This window comes from Castor canadensis, chromosome 6, assembly GCF_047511655.1.
Source record: "Castor canadensis chromosome 6, mCasCan1.hap1v2, whole genome shotgun sequence".
Classification (NCBI taxonomy): Eukaryota; Metazoa; Chordata; class Mammalia; order Rodentia; family Castoridae; genus Castor; species Castor canadensis.
The window spans coordinates 90,984,758-91,000,190 of NC_133391.1; the positions used below are offsets into that span (position 1 = coordinate 90,984,758).

The following is a 15,433-nucleotide window of genomic DNA, read 5'->3' on the forward strand; positions in this document are numbered from 1 at the left end:
ATACAAGGTATGTCAAATGAAAGAATGGAACAGAAACATGCTTTCTCTTTTACAATTTTCTCTAATCTAATTTGGATCTCTGGGGTGCTTTATAAACAAAAGCAAAGAGGAAACAGATTGAACCACATTTGCAAAAGCAAAGATTTCTCTAACCAGACTTAAACATTAGAAAGCCCAATTTTTCTTGCTTTACTTAAAAGATGGATTTCTGCTATGTGGAGTTACAAATATCCAGTCTCACTGCCAAAACTCTGAATGACATCTGATGGATAAAGAATCATTTTGTTACCATGTTAGATTTGCTGTTTGCAGAGCACAGATAGACCTGTAAGAGTCCTAGACTATTCACCTAGGAAGTTGCTTCCTAATGTGTACTGAGGGCAACCTTGTGACTTCATGAAGGGTCAGTGAAGTTCACAGTCTTCACTACAGAGTCTTCTCTGCTGCTATCTTCACTGAACTGAGTCAATCTAAACTGATTTGTAAGATATCTCAAAGTGCACAGGGTTCCTTCTAAGGACTTTAATCCAAAATCTATCATCAGATCACAGGATGCTTTGTTGATGTCACCAGATATTTAGATTTGTTTGATTGTTTAGTGAAAGATATTTTTCTTTTAAACACATTATTGCAGGCCTCTAAAACTGTAAGTATAAATTAAACTAAATAACTTATAATTAATAAATGATGAACTTTAAATGCCTCTGTCAAAAATGGAGATTTAAAAATATTTCAAGGTGAAAAAACCATGAAAATCCTCTGATAATAAGATCGGAAAAGATTCCCTTTTCCATACCCAAAGCAAAGGAAATTGAATTCCCTGCTGTCATTGGAGACAGTTGCTATTTGTTTTATGGATAAAGGCCAAATTATGCATATTTTTGTGACATCCAGTCAAGAATGAAGGTCAACCAGCAGACTTTCTCTCACACCAACACTACAACCCAGCATGAACACAGATGTTTCTCATCTCTTCCACTGTGAGTTTTAACTTTAGTTTCTCTTTCAGAGCAGCTAAGATTTCTTCATTTGTCAAAAGGGTAGCCATTAAGGAAATTACTTAGCTAATAAACAAGGAAATTAGCTAGGAAACCTGATACAAAACAGATAGTAACAACACTAACAGCAATCTGTACGCACAAATTAAAGCAGTAAGAATTGCTCTGATAAGCACTTTGAAGCTGTTAGTTGTACTTGAAAAATGAGCAGCACCAATACAGGGTTACACAGAATAGAACTTTTCTCCTTGTCTCAAGTGGTTTCCACAAAAAATCGCAGGAATATTTTTTACTTTCATCTAAGGAAGTGCAGAGAAAGACAGAAATAGAAACAAGAAACTGAAAAATCACCAGAGTGGCATAGCTTATCCTATTTGTCAACCACTCTCCTGTGCCTGCTCTTGTCATTCTCTAGAGCAACCTGCTAACACTTAAGTTTGAGAAAAGTCATAGGACTTAAGTAAACAATATAATGGAAACAGGGCTTGTAAATGTCATGAATAATACCAGATTTTTGAGGTACTGTTATCAAATAAGAAAATTAACATCAGAATTTCTATATAGTCACATTTTGCATGATCAACATTTTAAAAATTTTATCAGTACATATTAATTACATATTAATCACAGTGAAATCTGTGATATTCCCATACATGCATATAATGCACTTTGATCAAATTCTTCCCTCCATTACTGTTTCTTATTCTCCTCCCTACCCTCCCCCTCTTATTTCATAGTGGTTTCAGTATGCTATTTTCATAATACATACACTGAACTTCACATTCACCCCCACTACCCTCTTCTTTCCCACTAAGCTCCCTTCCCAACAGTCCCCTTATTACATTCATGTATCAAGGTTTGCTTCAGCTCTATTCACAATAGCCAAGCTATGGATACATATATTTTGATAATCTTTATGTTCAATAATTTTTGGTAGAGGAATTGCATAATTGTAAATATCGCTAAATTTCCTATTTGATGAAAATAAGTTGTTCTCTACAAAAAATTCTTTCTTAAAATTCTATATTAAAACAATATAGATTAGGAAGAACCTGTTAATTCTTCCTACTTAGTAGGAAGAGAAGATATTAGCAACATGTCTCTGATTTTTAAGGTGGGAAAGAAAAAAATCTTTGTGATCTTACCATGTCTTAGAAAAATGTTTAAAATGCTTTGCTTGTCATTAGGCTTAATAATTCTTACCTTCAGTTGCATAAACATGTATCTAAATCAGTAAGAACCTATTGTACCCATGCAGTCCAGGAAACCAGCTTTCCGCCATCCCAAATCTTACCTCCACTCCAAGCTGCGGAATGTCCTGCCTCCCTTCCTCATGGGACCTGGTCAGCACTGTTATGAAAGGCAAAAGTTTCCTGTACCAGTAATTCGTGTTTAAATGATCAGTTAAATTAACTTTCTAAAATAGAAAGCTAAAGTCTCAAGGGGTAGCTGATCAAGGATAAATAAACTACTTCAAGTATATTACAAATTCAAAAGTATTAAATAAGAGATTTTATTTAAATTTCTTTAATACAGACCAATGAATATGAACATAATGACCATAAGAATAAGGTCAAAGAATTTTTTGTAAAAGAATGAAATGCAAATTTAATTTGTTAATAGGAAAATATCAACATTTCTAGATTAAATGTTTTTAGTCTAAATGTAAAAATAATCTACTCTAACTCTAATTACTTTATAAAACTGATCATTTTGTTTAGAATTCCAGGATAAAAATTTTGTTATGATTGCTTAATGCATTTAACATTTTCAAAATCTTTTACTAGTTCAGTTTTTTGAGTGAGAAAGGATATTTCCATATCACTGCCATTTGAGATTTGAAATAAGCCAGTGCTTACTTAATTATAGTAAGTATATAGTAAACTTTGAACATTGCACCTATTAGCAATTGTTGAAGATTTTCCAATAGTGTCAAATTTCAAAAAAATTCCACTTACAAGAAGTTTTGATTTAAACATTTAAAGCAAACAAGCCAAGGTACCTTGAAATTAACTCAATTTATATGGACACTTAAATATGACTCTACATATTTGTTCCAGGAATTTTAAGTGTGAAGAATCTTAAATGTTCTACCAAAATTTCACATATTCAGAGATGGTTTCTTACTATACTAAATTTTTAAATTTTATTTTTAATTGATAAATAATTGTATATATTATAGGATAAAATGTTTTATTTTGATCTGCTATACATTATGGGAAGATTTAATACAGCTAGTTAACATATCTGACACCTCACCAATTTATTTTTTCCTCTGTCTTTAAAGAAAAAAGTAGGAATAACATATCATTTTAGTGTAGAAAGTTCATTCTGTTTCTATGAGGACCAAGATTCCTAACCAAACATGATGGGAGATTTTTTAACAAAGGAGTAAAAAAAATCCCAATATTACATGATACTTTTAACTTACAAGCTATTACTCAACCTAAGATTTTCATGTCCCTTTTATTTTTTCTAAGATGCTATAGAAAGTACTTTTTCAGCTCATGTTCAAACTGTGAGAAACCATCATGAGTATCAAAAACAGTGAAGCTACATTCTGATTGCTATGAGGAACAAACTAATGTTAACTTTGTGTTATAAATTCTTCACTTGACAGAATTATGGTCTGTGGGTTCTTAACTTTACGTAGGAAGCACCTCTAGTATATTGAGAGTAGGTTTATAACTACAAATTTGTATTCAACTTTCCATGTCAATACCCTGTCCCTGTTCCAACTCTTCATAATGCCAGTCAGTGGCAAATGGTTTAGCACATTTGATGTCTTTCAGCTCTTAAGAGTGTACACCAAGTACCCCAAGGCAACCAATGAGATCTTAACAGTCAACTGCCTGGTAAACAGATAAAGATGAAAAAGCCTTGCGTAATTGCTAAATGCTTTTTATACAAATACGTTCATTTCCTGGAACTTGGTAAATATTTGTTTTAAAAGTAATTTTCACAGTCTTTTCACATGCTTCTTGTACCTATTAGATTGGAGAGCATTTATAACAATAAAGATTCCATTTACCTTCAATATTTTCCTGACCATTATAATTCTGGCTTATTTTTGTCATTTCCTATCCCCTCCAACACATACACATATATCAACATTAATTTTCACATATCTGAAGTGAACTCCCTAAATTAATTACAACTCAAAAATGGCTCTAATCTCCTTTCATGGAAAAAGAACCACAATTCTTCTCAATACTCTTATTTATTATCTCCCTTCTTAGTAATACAACTTACCTCAATGTTTGCATATTGTCCAGTAAAAATGACAACTGGTGTTCTATTACAGCAATACTTGAATTGAAAATATCCAAACTGAAATGTTCACTGTGGCTATACTTTCCTTCAAAAAAATTCCAAACAAGTCCCAGATAAAAACCTAGAGAAAAACTATCTGAAGTTACCTGTTAATCTATTGTAAGACAGAATTCTCTACTAGTTGGTTGACAGGGCAAGTTTTTCTCACCAGGAGTACAAAAAAGAGAATTTGCTACATCTATCTTCCATTCAGAAACAAACCCCAAATAAAGATGTTAGCTATCTAGAGCTTTTGCTTATTTTCAAGTTAACCATTTGGCAACACATGAAAAGAGAGAAATCCACTGGAGAAAAAAGTAGTTGTGTAAGAAGCAACATATTAATGGGGTTTTCTTTTTTTTTTTTGATGGTACTGTTTTTTGACCAGTTTTGAGAACTCAGGGTCTCGCACCTTGTAGGCAAGCACTCTATCACTTCAGCTACTCCACCAGCCCCCTAACTGGGTTATGTTTAACACATAAACAGATCTTACAAACAGAAGAGAGGAACACTTCAACACACTAACCACAAAATGTAGAAATATATGTGCTCACCAATTGTATAAAAAATGATCAAGCCACCATTACACATTGAGATGAATGACTTCTGTTTTTCACAATTCAAATTGGAAGTTTAAAGAAAAAAAAACTCATTTGGGGGTGAGAAATAGGTGTTCTCATTTAGAATGCTACAGGAGTATAAGCCTTTCTGAAGGATAGGTTGGCATTTGTGAATCAAACACTGTTAAGAATGTTCATATCTTTTCACTTAACTTTATTTCTAGGAATTTATTTCAAGAAAATAGAGACATACAATTAACATAAAGTATTTTCATCATAGACTTGTAATAGCAAAATATTCTAAAAGTCCAATAATACAGGATTGATACAGATGTAAATACAATGCAGCCACTAAGAAATCAGCTGTAAAAGATCTAGTGATGTGAGACAATCTCTCTAATGCATTTAAAAAGGCACATGTGTATGGACCAATAGTAGAATGTGCAAGTAAATGGTATTAGTGCATATCACTGGGTGGTAAAATAATTCATAGTTTTAAAAATACTGTTGTGTGGGTCTGTGTGTGTGTGCACGCACGTGAGTGAGCGTGTGTGTGTGTGTGTGTGTGTGTGTGTGTGTGTGTGTGTGTTTGGTGGTACTGGGGTTTGAACTCAGGCCTTGCTCTTGCTAAGAAAGCATCTACCACTTGAGCCATATTTCCAGCCCCATTTTTGTACTTTTTAAAAAATCTTTTTCATTTGCCAATTTTCCACAATGAACAAATATAATTCAAGAAAACAATGGGGAAGAATATACTTGCTCAGAACAATTAAACTGTGTAACTTCTAGCATAACTAGCTCAGAATAATGAAAATGATTCTGTAAGAGACTAAAAAGCACTTTCTGCTTATGGAAATGAAGAAAGAAAAGTGCATTACTTCTCAAAGACCTGGCAAAAGCAGCCTTATGAAGCAGTGATAGCTAACCTAATACCCAACTGTTACCATAGATTTCCTACCCTGTTATTCAGATCTGTTCCTGGGATAACACCCTCGTGAGAACAAAGGCTTAGAGAAAACCACTGTCACAGTAAAATTAATGCCATGATGGTCAGTAATTCTACGGTGATATCTAATTTCTTTGTACATCTATAAAATGGAAATGGTAACACTATTGATCCTACACAGTCTTTTAGCCAAAATAATTGTTCATTTTTTTAGATGTCACTATTCTAATGTCAACAACACATATTAATGAGCTATTTTACAACAGTTAAGATACATTAGTTCCCATAATCTAATGCATTGCATGCTGTATTTTTTCATTGTATTTTACAGGCTATGTATTCTACCTGTTCACTGATCATGTAAATAGACTAAGAGTTATGGTAAAGCTGATTTCTTTGCATATGAAGTTACGATTATAATTTCCTGCATAAACAAATACCAGTCAACAAATATTTACTAAGCATTTTCCATGTTCCAAGAATTATGTCAAGAACTGAAAGAACTGTATCAAGATTATGGGCAAATCATTTCCTAGATGATATACAAGGTAAGGAAATTATATTTCCCACAACTTATTCTAATGATAACTACTGAATATTTATGAATACAAATAATTAACTAACCCTTATATTTGTCTTGTTAGTCCCTTCTCTAAATAACTAGAAGCATTTTATTGCTGTACAATACCATTTTAGCAAGGTTTTTTTTTTTGACATTTGAACTATTTGAGACATACTCAAAACACTTTTTGCTTTATTTTTCGAATAGGGTCTCATGTTTTTGCTAAGGCTGGCCTGGACCTCCATCCTACTATTTATGCCTCCCGCATAGCTCAGATGACAGGCATGTACCACCCTGCCCAGTTTTTTTGTTGAGATAGGGTCTCACTAACCTAAGTTAAAATAAAAGTACTATTTTTATCAATGAATTATGGTAAATCTCCCAATAATGTCAGTATTAGCCAACTTTTCTATAGGGAAATCCATCAGACTTTGGTAATGCCATCCATAAATATTCTTCCTGTGCAACCACACTTTCTGGTTTCTGCCCTTGAATGTCAACAAAAAGGGCACTTTACCAAACCTCTGTCCTCATAACCTGATACAGTCCCCCTCCAAGTATTAACACTTCCTTATCTCCCACCTCCAGACAACACGTACATATTTTCATGTCACAATTCTCACATTTTGCTGCTAAAATAATCGTTACTTAATAGGAAGAATTACATTCCAAATGGAGAAAGAACAAGGCAACATGCTTCAGGCAAAATTACAACCCTCGTCTAAAATAATACTTGATTTCATACCATCTTAAAAACCACCTGTACCACAGCTGGCTCATGACGCACATGTGACAAACGGTTACTCAGTGTTATCTAGAAAGGATTCTACCATACCACTTAAAAATGAAGACCCTTTGTACTATTTTCAAAATTATGTAAATAGTAAGGCACTTCATCTCTATTATGAGTGGAAGAAATATAATAATGGCTACAAAGTCATTATGTTTAAATTCTTAAATTTAAGAATTGAAAAGAGAAATGGAGTTTCTATAGAAAAGAAAGTTATTATGTCTTGCCCATGATCCATAACTTTCAGACACTAGTGGCATGACAAAGTTATTAAAGTCTTTTTGACAAAGTAAAGACCATAATAAGTCACTGGAGTCCATGAAGGGTAATTACCCATCAAATAAAGTATGTGGGCAGTTTCTTATTATAAACCTTCATTTTTAATATATAGATTGTCACACCTTGTTAACAAACAATTTAAAGCAGATCGAATTATGTGATTAAATTATAAAAGGAAATGATCTCATATCTGTTCCTTCCTCATCCAAGACATCAAACATGATTTCCGTTACTACAGAATCAGTTGATCAGTGCTGAAGTCAACTCAAGCTGTGTAAGTGCAAATTAACTGAAACAGAACTTTTCTCAAATATTTTTATAGTGAAGAAGAGCAAAATATTTCACAGATGTGGTACAATTTTAGTTCTTAAATCAAAACACAAATCTACTTTGCCATGTCTGCCAAAAATCATAGTAGAAACCTGGCAATATCTATCATACATTTAGTATTTAATAAATACCAACTCACACACTTAATATACAGGCTAAATCATTACTTAAGTAACTGATTCTTTAGATAGGGACTACAAATACTGGAAATATTAATCATTTGCTAAGTATAGCCAACATTAGGGTCTAAGGATACAGCTTGTTGCAGAACGCTTACCTAGCATGTATGAGACTGTAGGTTCAATCTCCAAACCACACACACACACACACACACACACACACACACACACACAAAAGAATAGCCAACATTATATTTTTGGATCATGGTAAGGTCCTATAATTGACTTTTCCATTCATTCACCAAGTCCAAAGTTACAACCTTTAGAGCGGGGGAGAACTCAGCCTGGCTCCAGAACCTGTGGGCTTAATTAAAACACAAAACTGCCTTCTTCAACAGCTGCAATGCAAAATTTATTCGTACTTTTCCCTTCTCAGCTCCTTCTCTAAAAAATGAGTAGATTTGGTATAAGCCTAACCCAAAAGTGGAAGAGCAAGTTGACAAGAGTAAATTTGTTTTACCACATTCTACTTAAAATATTCTACAAATTCTATTAATTTTTTAAAATAACTTCATAGAAAAATAATCCAAATGCAACAAATTATAGATTTGTATAAAGTTCAAAATCTTTGGCTCCATTTGGAATGAAACTGGCCTGTTTAAAATTACCAAGTACAGCCAGGCTACTTGGGAAGCTGAGATCAGGAGGATCATGGTTCAAGGCTTGCCTGAACAAACAGTTCAAGAGACTCCCATCTCCAAAATAACCACAGCAAAGTGGGCTTGAAGTGTGGCTCAAGCAGTAGAGTACTTGCTTTGCAAGCACAAAGCCCTGAAATAAAACCTTAGCCATACCACAACAACAACTTATCTAGTATGTGTACTGTGCAGTCATTTGAGTGAAGGGTTTTTAAAAACTTAAATACAAGATGAGAACTCCAGATTCCATACCTTAATCCCCACCTGTTTTCAAAGCTCTAGAACCAAGTTTCCAACAAAACAAACCATCTATTACTGGATGTTTAAAGATACCTCGTGTTCAGTACTTTTACAGCTTTCTCCAAATTTACACATTCTAATGACATTTCTATTTTGCTTAATGACATCTCTTAATCAGTTCAGAAAAAATCTTCACATTTTCTTTGACCTCACTCTCCCACTAAACCCAATCAGTTACCAAATTGTCCCAATTCTGTCTCTGAAGCTTCTGAATCCATCTCTGGCCTTCATCCCATGGCCACTGCTCCTGTGCTTGCCCCATCGCTTCCCCCACGTCTATACAAGGGTGTAGCCCCTGGCAGGTTGCCTCATCCTCCCATTGACTTTTTATTTAACCAGCCCCACATACCTGCCAGAGTTCTCTTCTAAAACATAAAAGCTTAAAAGCTATTTTAACAGTTTTCACTTTTTATAGCATGGGTTCTCAAAAACTTTAAAGGATATTAGGTTCACCTCATGGGCTTGTAAAAGCAAAACAAACAAACAAAAAAAGATAAAAAGATGCTGGGAGACCCCTTCTTTTTCCTTTAAGTAAAACTGGGATGGAGACCAAGAATTTGCATTTGCTCTGAGCACCTAGGTAGTATTAATTCTGCTAGGCTAACAACCACACTTTAGTTTCTCAATTAGTGTTCTGCATTAATACTACTTAGAGAAGTTTAATAAAATGCCCTGCTGAACCTTAAACTATACAAACATCGATTTTTGTTGTCATTGTTTTTTTTTTTCTAATCCTCCAAATGGTTCCTGAGGATTCAGAATGGAGCAGAAATGAAAAGGCAGTGTTTACAAAGAAGTTCCAAATACCAAATCCTCAGCAGGACATGCAAGACTCTTCTCTTTTCATGTACCCGCTCTGCCTAAAAGAAACTTACTTACTCACCAAATTATACTAATAAAGTATCACTAATGGCAACTTTTAGTTCATCTCTGGAAAAAAAGATGCATGTATTACTGAATGATTTGCTGAGAATTAAATGAGATAATATATGGTAAATGCTAACCCTTTTTGTGTCACAGGCTGACACAAATTCAGGTTCCAATAAAAGTTAGCTTCTTTTCCTTAATTCATTCATGGACAAAAGGTTAGTGAGCCCTACTCAACTGATAAGCCAGAGATGGTGGTGCATGTCTGCAATCCCAATTATGCAGCAGGCCATAGGCAGGAGGATTGCAGTCTCAGGCTAGCCATGGACAAAAATGTGACAACTTTTCTGAAAAATAACTAAAGCAAACAGGGCTGAGGGTGTGGTTCAAGTGGTAGAGCACCTGCTAAGCAAGTGCAGGCCCTGATTTCAAGACAAGTACCAACATTAAAAAAGGGAGAAGAAAGGAGAGAGAGAGGGAGAAGAAAGAGGAGGGGAAGAAAACAGACATGATACTTGACTTCAGAAAGGTATGAGCACAACAGTGCTCACAGATATTAACCTAATAAAATACCAAAAGTTAATTAATTACTCTTTTTGAAGTAATATACAAGGAAGTAGAAAACATATTGTAAGAATTTATACCAGTGGTACCTAAATTTTGCCAGAGTGAGAATGCCAAGGAAAACAAGATCTGAGGTTTTCGGGTGGGGAGGAGAGAGAGTGAGCCTCTATCCAGGCCAGCCAAAGGGCTTGACAGTAGATGCAGCATAGGTGCTGTAGGGACAGAAAGTCTGATCGATGGACTACCCAAAGAGGCAGGGAGGAGTACCAAATAAGAGTGGAAAGAAGGCAGGGGTAAATCATGCAGAATTTTGAACTTATCTAATGGCAAAGGGAAACCATTGATGTGTTCCCACAGTTAGGTATTCATGAAGCACTGGCCCTCCAGCTGGATGCTCCTCCATGGCACATACTGTGCTACATTCATTTTCCCCTTCCATATCCTGGTCCAGCAGCCCTCAAACTGGTACACAAAAATCCCAGGAGATACCTGAAGGCTTTCCAGGGAGTAAACAGCACAGAGCTGATTTTAAAAGAGTCAATTTCTAGATGTTCAGTCTTTGTTTATATTCTTTCCTAAATCTCGATGGCCTAAGAATGAGCTTGGCATCTGCAAACTTTGTCTCCCTTCCCTAGTTTTAAGGCTTACTTTTACTCTAGAGCTCGCTTCATGGTTGACAAACCTTGGGGGGGGGGTTGCAAAACAGGGATGATTCTAAACACTGCTGTTAATGCAAGAAAAAATGAATGACTACTGACCAAGAAACACATTCTTTTCTAACTCAGTTGAGTTTTAATCTTTGCCTTTAGTGAAGGTGGAACTAGGTATGGTCATTTGAAATATTTTCTGGTGATAGAACACTGGGTAATATTTGTTCTATGCTATTTGGAACATAATCATATTAAAAACATCTTTGTTATCTGAAATTCAAATTTAACCGAGCATTTCTATTTTTATTTCGTAAATATGGAACCCTACCCATATTCTCATTTTGGACTGAGCCACAGAAATTATGAAGCTGATCCTGATCATGACAACAAATTTAATATTTTTCATTCATAATTAATTTCATGAAGAAAATGTATAAAGTAAGCCATATAGATACCACTACTGAGATCATACTGAGTGAAAAATCTTTTTATTTGAGCTTTCTTTTCCTTCCTGACCTTGCTCTTCCCCTCACAGGAACACACCCTGGCATACAACTCACCTGCCAAGTTTCCATGTTCAAGAAGGGGTAAAAGTGGTACTGCCACTAAAAAGTAAAAACTTGGAAGTGAAGGTGTTTTAGTGTCTCAGACACAATCAACCATATGCAGAGTACAGTAGAAGAGACAAAAACTTCAATAAGGAGATTCTTCACAAGGCACAATTTCTACCAAAAAAGAAAGATGACTGGAATAAAGAGGCCCAAAGATGCCTATACCATCATCTCCAGCAATGAACAAGAGATAGAGAGGGAGGGAAGGAGAGAGAGAAAGAGAGAGAGAGAGAGAGAGAGAGAGAGGACAAGCACTCTGGGAAGACAGACCTTGATTCTGACTTTCAACTACCTGCAACATAAGAACCTAATATTGACTTTGGAAATATTTCTTAAAAATGTGATGCTATTTCCTTTTTAAATATTATGTCTGGAAGGTATGCATCCATTTCTCAACAGATATAAATGCTTTTTTTTCCCTTCAAGTGTGTTTCTGGGCCAAGGGATGGATTTTTTTTTTTCTTTCGTTCCTTAGCTGTCAATCATATATATTATTTGTGTCTACTTCAAACTCATTTTGCAATAAAGGATTTCAAAATCTCTTCTTCCTCCAGGGGATAAACAAAGGGTGAAACAAACAAGGAAAATGACTTTATTTAATCCTTTCATTTCAGATCCTGATTCATTCCTGCTATGAACTGCATACCAGAGCTCTGCTTTACTGTGCTTCAGAGATGAAAGAAACTCTTCTATTCTATAAAGAGCAAGTTTATCTCTGGTGTAAATGCTAGAGAAGTGTGAAGAATGATTTAATCTTTGAAGAAAATATGTGTTCTGAAAGAGTTCAAATTTGAAATCCTGCAAATCTTGAACTTCTGAGAATGTCAATTTCACAAACAGTATGTTATATGGATCTATTCTTCCTCCATTCAATGCTTAAAGCTTATAACCATAGACTGGCATAGGTAGCCAGCAGGAGCAGACTTCCCTGCTTTGATTCCTGTTCAGCCATTCATCCTCAAGACTTTGCCCAAGCAGGTTGCTGAAGCTCTTGCTACCTCATCTATAGGAGGGAGAGGATAATAACAGAATCTACTTCATAAGGTGTTGTAAGCATTAAAAAGTATAGTTCTTAGAACAATGCCTACTCCACAAGAAGTACCATCTAAGTATTATTACATTAGTATTAAAATATTTCTGGGCTCAACATACGGGAGATATGGGACTAGGTAGTAAACCCAAAACATGAAAGCGTTTGATGTCCCCACTCCAAAGGTTTCTTTACAGAAACCTTAAAGCCACAGAGGTCAACATGAGAAGGGAATCAGGAACCAGTGTAAAGATCAGTTAGAGATGAATCACCTTGGGTTATAACACATTTGTCCATGGAAGCAATGCCAGGAATCTCTCTTTATAGCTATCCTTATTTCAACTAGCAAAAATGCTTTGTCTTCCCTATTATGCTTATGTCTTTTCAACAAAATTAGAGCTAAGGGCAGAACAGGTACTGCCTGGAAGCAAGGGGGAAGGGGGAGGGAAAGGATGGGGGAGGTGGGCAGAGGGGAGAAATGATCCAACCAATGTACACACATGTGAAGAAATAAATAATAATTAAAAAAAAGTAAAAAATAAACTAAAATATTTCTGGGCTCAAGCTATGAATGTAACTTCCTGTTCATAGGTTCTTACCTTCTGTCTTATTTTTCTTAGCATGCATAATAAAGACCAAAGTTTTAAAGAAAACTGTTACTTTGTCTTTTACTTCCTACCAATGCTCAGAGCTTTGAGACAGTTAAAAATATTTTACAAATACAGCCTGGTTGAGAAGCATCAGAATGTGGTACAAAGGGCAGCACAGGGGACGTGGGGACAGGAATCAAAGACCTGGGTCACCATCACTGTGACTGCTCTTCAGTGCTTAGTTTTATTCTCATCTGCAAAATGCGGAGGTACCGGCTGACTTTCCAGTATTTCTTGCAGAATTATAATTCTGATTTTGTGACCTTTTAACATTAATGTCAAATGTGTCAAAAAAGGAATTCAAGAACTCTTACTCACCACAGGACCTCATGAGGCAGTCTTTCTTGAAATTCTAGTTCTTTACACTCATAGTATGAAATTTATCATCCTATAACTATACATGCTTCCCACCCCTCTAAAGCCAGGCAATAAAATAATTCCAGTGTTAAATGACTGTAAAAACAAAAATGAAGAATTATTAAAAGTTCCCCTTAATAGGTGAGCTTGGTAAAAAGAAAATGATAATATCTATTAGTATGGTATGCAATGGTTCATCCATATTAACATATATTGTATCATTCTAATGACAGATTTTTGGAGCTAGTGGAAACCTCAACCTAGCTTTCTCAATTCTGGGCAATTTTACCCTCAGGAGACATTTAGCAATGTCTGAAGTCATTTTTTGTTATCACAGCTCAGAGAATACACTAGCATCCGGTGGGTAAAAGCTAGGGGTTCTGCTAAACATCTTCCAACACACAGGACAACAATAACGACTAAAAATCACTTGACTAAAAGTAGTAAAAGTGCTAAGGTTAAGAAACTGTACCTTAGAGCAATGTTTTCCATGGGAGAAGGGAGCAGTGGGCAATTCGGGAATCTAGATGTTAGAGCTGGCATGGGAAGAGGATGCAGGCAAAGGCCCAGTCCAAAGACAAATCATGCAATGTGCAAGATAACCCCAAGTAAAGCACTGTATCACATCCTACTCAACTTTGAAGTGTCCCATGCATCACATAGATGCTTAACCTCTTTATGATTATCTGAGCCAATAACCCAATTTTACTTTATATATAAACCACAGATAATTTTTGCATGGCTTTATAATCCTTATGTTTAGAAGTGAAACTACTAAACAAATCAAGAGGACAGCATTTTGTTTGATTTGGAACTGTGCCAAGAGTTGTTCATCATTTTGAAGAAATGTTACCACCAATAATAATGCCATTTGTGATATTTGGGTACCCAATAAAACAAAGACACATCAATTTGCAGGTGTAACTGTCACATACATTGTCATTCTACCTATAGGGACAAACGTATGAGCACTTCATTATGTTTTCTTCCAGTATAATCATAACTATATTAACATGTCAATAATATATTTCAGAATGGTATATATTTCAATAGCACATATTGAAATATATTATTTTATTATAAGTTATTTGTGTTGCTCTTTTATATTACAATTCATGATTATATTTTTTAAATTATACATGTAGGCAGGTTATATTATATATGGATTTCATTTCATGGTATCCAAGAGGGCATTCTACAGCTTATGCTATAAAAAGGAGGCACTGTTTGGGTTCAATAGGGTTGTGAATCTTTGCTTTGCAGATCACCTCTCTCAGTCCCTTCACTTTGTGGAAGTCTAGGTAGAAGTCAGAGGAGTCTGGGGTGTTTTCCACAGCAGGTCATTTTCTTCTACTCCCATCTTATATCCATGCTATTGCTAGATCTCGGAATACAGGGACTATCTAATTTCAACTCACACAAAGTCTTCTTTCCAAACACACAGCTTAAACCTGACCTGTACACATCTCCATATAGAATATTACCATGACAACAACAAACCAAGAACACTGCCATCACCAACCTACCAGAAAACTAAGCTTTACCCATTTGGTTGTTTGTCTGTGCAATCATCCACCATATGAAAACAAACTAAATGGAAATGTGAATGACTCATTTCAGAGGTTTCTAATTTGGCAAGATTAAATCACCACAGGTCTCGAGTTTCCTTTGGAACAAAATGCCACAGACCAGACGTTGGAAGGAAAACAATAATAATCATCTAGCTGAGCAGTCCCACACCTCATTTTACCCATTCATATGGGGTCCAGTTTTCATTTCACTCTAAATGCCAGGGAGACCAAGTGCCAGT

The 15,433-nt window shown here is 35.2% G+C and overlaps 1 long non-coding RNA gene across 1 annotated transcript; it reads left to right on the top strand.

Moving 5' to 3' along the window:
- Positions 1 to 891: 891 nt before the first annotated feature.
- Positions 892 to 13,043, top strand: LOC141424159 (uncharacterized). Its single transcript, XR_012449082.1, has 3 exons — positions 892 to 980; positions 6,148 to 6,364; positions 12,201 to 13,043. It is a non-coding gene; the product is annotated as an uncharacterized lncRNA (long non-coding RNA).
- Positions 13,044 to 15,433: the final 2,390 nt, after the last annotated feature.